Raw genomic sequence first — 6506 nt, 5'->3', positions numbered from 1 at the left:
AGCCTCAGCCTTACCTTGACCTCCTGCAGTCATTACTACTGAAATAATCCTTTTGCTTCCCACCAATCTGTTTCCTCCCAATGTCCTCCTGGGGAAAGTAGGAAGGATTCCTTTGTGCCAGATGAGGAAACGAAACCCTGCCTTCTCCCAGCACAGTTGCACACACCAACAATCTCCAGGATGATCTGCTTCTTCATCTATAAGAGAGTTGTCATCAACAGGGTGGAACTAGACAGGCTGTCTTGTACAGCCACCCAATAAGTCTTAAAAATAAGAGTTTTACTCACAAGAGGGAATGGTAGTCAAGCTTTGTTGAAATCTTCTCTTCCTTTTGCTTCCAAATTACTCTTCCCATTTGGTTCCCTTCTGCCCTCATCTATTAGCTTTGTCTCTTTGTTTGTTTCTCTACCTCCACGCAGTCCATTCATTTCAGAATTCCCAGAGCACCTTCCGTGGATATTTCCCGACTCTACAAGTATTTCTTGATGCTGGGAGAGTTGAGAGCCTCTTGAGATGGGTGATCTTGAATTTGCCAAGAGACCTGTCTGACGGATGTATGGTTTTCTCTAGTGGCATTTGGCTATTCAGGAGAAGAATGGGGGAGTTGGGGAGTAAGCTTTGTTTCAAGTTAATGCTTTTTTTTTTTTTTTATGCCAGGGAGATACCACAGATAGATGAAGGAGCAAAGGAAGTTAGGATATTTGTGAAAGACTGCCCCAAATGATGAACCATGGTATCAGAGGGACATATGGAAGAAAGAGACTAGAAGGGGTCTCCTAGGGAGGAAGCACTGATGAACTTGAAGAAAGATGGAACCAGTTGGCTGGAAAGGTAGGAGGTGCTGCTTGGAGACAGAATGATTGACTGATTATCTTAAAAATAGAGCAGTTGCAGGAAGTGGGTGGCTTTGTGATAGTGTAGACAAAAGGTCATTGGTAATGAGGAAGGCAAGGAACTGAGAGGCAAGGGTGTTTGGTCATCCCCATGGACATTCAGTTTATCCTTTTGGAAACTCTCTAAAGATTTTTGAAATATGAGAAACAGAATAAACGTAATCATCTCCACTCATTTCTCCCAACATATATACACAACAGTGTCGATTTTTATACTTGGATTCATTTGTAAAAGCAATAGCAGACACAGATGTCAAAGGAGGACCCTGGAATCCATAGAAGATTGTAGTCAGAATCCTCTTTATTTCAAAAGAATATTTAGGTCCAGTTTCTGGGGACTAGGGGATCTACAATAGGTGACAGAGAATGGCCCAAAGATTGTAGGTGAAGGAGACAGCTAATAAGACCACCACTAGGGCCAGAGGAGGGAAGATGGGGGTTTCTTTTTCCTTCCTTTCCTTTCCCCCTATTGCCCTGAATCCTTATACTACCCACCTGGTTGGCACTGGAGCAATGGGATCAGGGTTGGTAGGGAAAGAGTGGCAATGTAGTTCATAATAGGAAGAGAGAGAGACAAGCAAAGTAGGAAGGAGACTCCCAAAGGTGGGCACCCCCCATAGAGCTTCTTTCCCAAAGCCCATCTCAGCATAGGGTGTGATGCAAATCCCAGCACCCAGTGTTTCCTAGATCCCCCCGCTGGTCAGCAATGGGGCTTCCCTGCTTCTCAGTTTATTGGTACTTCAATTTCATTTCTTAAAAAAGTTTCTTTCTGGGGCGCCTGGGTGGCGCAGTCGGTTAAGCGTCCGACTTCAGCCAGGTCACGATCTCGCGGTCCGTGAGTTCGAGCCCTGCGTCAGGCTCTGGGCTGATGGCTCAGAGCCTGGAGCCTGTTTCCGATTCTGTGTCTCCCTCTCTCTCTGCCCCTCCCCCGTTCATGCTCTGTCTCTCTCTGTCCCAAAAGTAAATAAAAAACGTTGAAAAAAAAATTAAAAAAAAAAAAGTTTCTTTCTATGTGTACTCATTTTCGAGAGAGAGAGAGGGAGAGTGAGAGCAGGGGAGGGACAGAGAGAGAGGGAGACACAGAATCTGAAGCAGGTTCCAGGCTCTGAGTGGGGCTCAAACTCATGAACCATAACACCATGACCTGAGCCAAAGCTGGACACTTAACCAACTGAGCCACCCAGGTGCCCCTGTACTTCAATTTCTATTGTAATAGAAGTAACTCTCTTTAATTTCTGGGCCTAGAGAGGAAAAAGCATGATCCATATGGATTTTGAATACATCATGAATTTGAAAAATCAGGCAAAAACTCATAACATCAGAATTTAGCATTATTTCATTCTTCTGCCTTTTGTCCTGGGAGGTGTGTGTGTGTGTGTGTGTGTGTGTGTGTGTGTGTGTGTGTGTTTAAATGCTTTTATTGCTTTCACTTCCTGTTTAAGCTGAAAGCATTTAATAAGAAAGAATGCTTTGTTTCAGCATTTATTGGTACCAATTGGATAGCAAGCACTCCTGGGGATAAAAGAATTAAAAACAGACTTTGTTCTTAGTGACCTTATAAGCTAATATGGGAGATAAGTGACATAAGGAAACAAGCAGAGTGCTAGTCAGTCCTATCAGGAAAGAGCACACTCCAAGGATTTATGGAAGAGAGTTATTGAAGGGACGGTCTACAGGGGTGTTGGCTGCATTAAGAGACCCAGCAAGGCATGATGAAGCATTCATTGTCTAGCAATAGTGGGAAACCTTTACCACCTCCAGGTCTGCGGGGATAAGAAAGAGGGGGCAGCGTTTCCAGATTCTGATGAGAGTAGTAGCTGTGGGTGAGGTGCCATGACATGGGAGCAGTGGTTGTAGGAAGGGGAACGTGGCCACTGTCAAAACCACAGCCCTCGTGGAGAGAGCAGAGGTGGGTGGGGGTGGGGTAGGATGGGGGAGACGCCAGCAAAAGAGAGTAGAAAAGAACAGAGAAGTACATGACAACACAAAACCATGTGGTATCTGGGAGTGGAAGCAAACGCTTTGAGCTGAGAGAGGGGTCCCCTACGTCACTTGCTGCCAAGAGGGTGAGCAAGGGGCGAACTGAGAACTGGTCACTGGATTTGGCAAGATGGAGGGCATGATCTTGGCAAGAGCTATTTTCGTGCCACGGTGTAGAATAGAAAATCTGATGGGAGTGGGTTACAAAAGAGAAATGGCCCATCTACTGGGGTGAACAGAGCAGAAAAGAGTGGAAAATAGTGGAGAGTCAAGTGGAGATGATCCAGGAGGAATCCAAAATGATGAATATGAAGTGGTGAATGGTGTCAGAGCAACGCAGATCAAGAGTCACGGGAATTCAGAGAAAGGAGCTATTCTTCCAAAGATGGAAGATGATGAGACCAAAAGGGAGATCTTGTGGAGAAGGTGGCACCTCATCTGGGCCTTGAAGCCTTCCTACCCTCCCACTTCCTCCTAATTATCCCTGGGGTGCACATGATTCTTAGATAGCAGACACTCTCTGGATCCCAGCCTTGGCCTCAGCCACTGGTTCAGAGGCAGAAGTAACCTGCCTCATGAGTGGGATGCTGGGTCAAAGGCTCCCTTTCTTTCTCTGGATAGTGCAATGTGTGGATGGAAGAGCATTTTGCTTCCTTGAGGGATGCGAACCAAAATAAATAAATAAATAAAAAGACAGGATAAGGAAAGGGCAGAGCTGAAAGAATTACAGAGATGCAGAGCTTCTGTCTTGATGACTGGCAAACTTAGGGTCAAACCATGCTTGAATTCCATCCTTCCTCTGGACTCACTGATTAGGAGGAACTGATATTCCCTTGACTATTTAAGTCAATTTACATTAAATTGTCTTGTGCAAATGGAAATCATTTTGATTGAGAGATGTTATGATTTGAACACTAGGAACTGGCCCAGGGATAGATGTGAGAGGTAATTTGGAAGGAGAAAATGATAAAAAAGAAGGCAACTCAGCATAGTACAGTATTTTTGACATAGTTTTTTTTGTGTTCTTTTTCAGATGTTTATGTATTTATTTTGAGGGGGGGAATAGAGAGTGAGCAGGGGAGGGGCAGAAGAGAGGGGGAGGGAATCCCAAGCAGGCTCTGCACTGTCAGCATGGAGCCTGACATGGGGCCTGAAATAGTGACCTGAGACAAAACCAAGAGTCGGATGCTTAATCAACTGAGCCCCTCGAGTGCCCCAGCACTGCACAGCATTTTTGAGCATGGAGTCAGACTTCCCGGGTTCATTGCTATGCTCTGTGATCTTGGAGAAGTCATGTAACCTCTCTATGCCTCAGTCTCCTCATCTCTAAAGTGAGAATGATAATAGTATTTACTTGATAGAGTGGTTATAGGAATTAAATGAGCAGATGTTTGTAAAGAATTTACAATAGTGCTCAGAAGGTAGTAAGTTCTTTACAAATCTTTGTCAAATAAATTAATGGCATTGTGTCTGCAATTTGCAACTGAGATTATGCATAATCCCCACCTCTAATGAGAGGGGCTGGGCTCCCTGATTTTGAAGACTCTCCCAAAATACTCTACATAGTGACAGTGTCACTGCAGGCCATTCTTTCTATGTTTCATATGAATAAGTAGAGGCCCCAGGAGGCTTAGAAATCATCTAAGAGAGAACTTAGTAATAAACATCATGATGGAGCCAAACCCCACCAGATCCAGAATTAGGACACCACATTTATCCTTCTGGTCTGCTTCCATTCATTAGCCCTTGGAGTTGTCCTCTTTCTCTTTCTGGGGTAACAAGATGACCTTCAGGTACTCAACAGCCCTAATAGTCTGTGGGTCTCGTAATACCCCCTTAAATGATTCTGTAGTTTACCATTTAACAAAGCATTTGCAGTGTCTCCTTCTGGACCCACAAAAACCTTTTGAGGGATACAAGGCAGATATTATGTTATTTTTCCTGTTTCACAACCAAGAAGGGAAGCTGGTTGATAAAAGGCTTGATATCAGGTAAGTTACCACTAAGGGTCACTGGAGCTGAAGCCCACTGAGAAACTCAGGGAGCCAGCATACCCCCTGCCTGTTATCTCATCCAGGGGGAGGGAATTGGGGTATTTATACACCGACTCCTGTCAATCACCGGGGGGACATTAATTTTGGGCACTTCTGGCCTGTCGTACATGTAGCAAAGTGGGCTCAGGAGACCAGAGGGACTCCTCAGGCAAAGGCCTGTGGCTGTTGGCACTTGAGAGCAGGCCACTGCCCTGAAGTGATGAAAATGAGGGATAGGGGTGACCACCATCATCATGCACTGGTTTCCTTTCCAAGATGCTCTGGGCACCTTTCTGTGCAAGTAGGCCTGGGAAAGGTGGTGTTTCAGTTAGGCGCCTTGCTCTTTTGACCTCCATCAGGGTTTTTTGAGGATAAGGAAGTAGTGATAAGGCTAAATAATGGTCCCCCCAAGATGTCTGCATCCTACTCCCGGGAGTCTATGAATACGTTACCTTACGTTACCTTGCATGCAGGTGTAAGTTAAGGATCTTGAAATGGAAAGATTATCCTGGTTTAGCCAGAGGGGCCTGATGTGATCACAAGGGTCATTAGAGGAGGGAGGCATTTGGTTACAGGAGAGAGAAAATGCTACATTCCTGGGTTGAACATAGTGAAAGGGACCGAGGGAGAAGGAATGTGGGCAGCCTCTAGATGCTGGAAAAAGCAAGGAAATATATTCTCCCCTGAAATCCTCAGAAGGATCACAGTTCTACCAACACCTGGATTTTAGATTTCTGACCTCTGTAACTCTAAGAGAACCAATTGGTGCTGTTTTAAGTGACTGAATGTGTGTTCATTTGTTCCTGCAGCCATTGAGAACTAATACAGGGAGAATGGGGATTGGGGGGGGGTTCGCGGAAGGGTCCACCTCAGCTGTCTGATAGGTAGCTCACGCAGCTTGTGCAAAACACCAATGTTGATTTCACTGCTTGCACCCTTCCTACCAAATGTGTTACCAATCTTGGGAATTGGCACCATTTACGTACCTACTTGTGCCATAAACCTGGGGGGCATCCTCAGTTTCTAGCTTTCTCTCACAATCTCACTTCAAATCTGTCGGCAACTCCTGCTGGCTCTACCTCCAAAATAAAGTCCACATCCGACCACTTTCATAACCTCCATGGCCGCTCCAACCCGCCATCATCCCACCTAACCTAGGCAATGACAGCAACAGCTTTCCACCTGGGCTCCCTTCTTCCACTCTTTCCCTCTGTTGTGTCTTTCACAACAGTTCATCAGATCCTACCACTTCCCTGCTCAAATTCCTCCAATGGCTTCCATCCCACTGCATTAGCACGAAATCCAAGGTGCTCACCTTGATCGAAAGCCCCTACATGATCTGGCCCTGTCTGCCTTTCATCCTTATTTCCCAGCACCCTGCTCTGCAGCACTGGCTTTCTTGATGTTTCTTAAACAGGGCCAGGTGGTAGCTGCCTCAGGGCCTTTGCACTTGCTGCTTGTTCTGCTTACAACCCTTTTTCACATATCCACATGGTGCACCCTTCACTCTATTCAAGCTTCTGCTCAGATGTAGGCATTAGAAAGGGCTTTCTCAGCCTTCCACCTAACTTAACTTGCCCTCTGCCCATTCCACCATTCC

This window comes from Prionailurus bengalensis, chromosome D2 (genome assembly GCF_016509475.1).
Source record: "Prionailurus bengalensis isolate Pbe53 chromosome D2, Fcat_Pben_1.1_paternal_pri, whole genome shotgun sequence".
Taxonomy (NCBI): Eukaryota; Metazoa; Chordata; class Mammalia; order Carnivora; family Felidae; genus Prionailurus; species Prionailurus bengalensis.
This window is presented reverse-complemented; position numbering follows the sequence as displayed.